General features: G+C 49.3%; 1 long non-coding RNA gene across 1 annotated transcript; it reads left to right on the top strand.

Moving 5' to 3' along the window:
* The first annotated feature begins 24 nt into the window (after positions 1-24).
* Positions 25-714, top strand: LOC123521559. Its single transcript, XR_006679982.1, has 2 exons — positions 25-74; positions 398-714. It is a non-coding gene; the product is annotated as an uncharacterized LOC123521559 (long non-coding RNA).
* The last annotated feature ends 691 nt before the right edge of the window (positions 715-1,405 follow it).

The raw sequence follows: 1,405 nt of genomic DNA on the forward strand, positions 1-1,405 counted from the left end.
GAAAAGACACTTCCGGGATGCAGAGCGAACAGCCCAGAAGAACATCTCCAAGAGACGGATTCCTGGACTCTGAGGTGAGAAACGGAAACTTCACATACACACACACACACACACACACACACGCCACACACACCACAGCACACACTAGAGCAAACACAGACCACACACACATCATACCATACCTCACACACCACGCCACACACAGCATACCACACACACTGCACCACACCTCACACCACACTACACACACCACACCCCGGACTCTGGCAAGATTTCAGATCTGCTGGGAATTGCCATGTGGTGCTGAGAGGATGCCGAGGCCCAGTGGGGGAAGGTCCGGGTTGGGTGTGTGTGTGTGTGTGCGCGTGTCTAACCTCTCAGTCTTTCAAATCCCCAGACAACAATACTCTCAGTGCAATGAAGCCAAGACAGTCTCCCTCGATAAGGACGGACCTGACATCAGAACCCCTTGGAAGCTGCATTACAAGTTGCACTTTAAGGACCTGAGGGAAGGTCTTCTCAAGTTGAGAAGCTGTAAGAAAGTTCAGCTGACAAAGGAAGAAGCAGACTCCACATCAGAATGTTGCTTCTGTGATGGGGGTGGGGGTCAAGGCCAACTGAGAATATTTATATAGTATAAGATGGCAGGGCAAAAGACATTACTATGTAAACCCGCATTTATAAATAAACTCTCACGCACAGATTTTGACCTGACCTTCGCCTTCCCTCAGCTGGCATTCAGATAGTTCATGAACTCAGGGACTGGACACCCGGCTGTGTGTCTGTGAGAGTCCACGACTTTCACTCCGTCCCACAGGAGCCCTCCGGTCCAAAGGCACGGATGACCTCTTCCTTAAGAAAAGTGGGGTGGGGATTGTGTTCGTCTGGGTGGACTAGAGAAACAAATTCATAGACACCCCTATGTGTATAAGAGAGAGCTTTATATGAAGAGTAGTTGAATATTAAGATAGCATCCCAGCCCAGTCCAGATCAAGTCTGTACGTCTGATGTTAGCCCATATGTCCAATACCAGTCTATAATTTCCTCTTCAGCCTCACACAACACATGCAATGACCTGAATGCTGGAAGATCACAAGCCAGTGGGTGGGACGTCTTGTGGATCCAGTGGAAGCATTTTCGTGCTGGTGTGGGTCTCCACATGGCTCCTCCCGTGCCAGGGGTCTGGCCCCGTCAGTGTAGCAGCATGTGGCTGTCAACAGGAATCTGTCACAGGGAGTGCGTGTATCTGGCCTCCAAATAGGCTCATCACACTGTGACCTGATTGACAGGCTAGACCCCGCCTCTTTGCAAGTTGACAAGAGATTATGTAACTGCCACAGGAATCATTTATATCAAGAAACTCCCAATAAAGGCAGAATATTCTACAACAGGAAACTTCAGAAAC

This window comes from Echinops telfairi, unplaced genomic scaffold, assembly GCF_000313985.2.
Source record: "Echinops telfairi isolate 266 unplaced genomic scaffold, ASM31398v2 ScPeMD7_23;HRSCAF=83, whole genome shotgun sequence".
Classification (NCBI taxonomy): domain Eukaryota; kingdom Metazoa; phylum Chordata; class Mammalia; order Afrosoricida; family Tenrecidae; genus Echinops; species Echinops telfairi.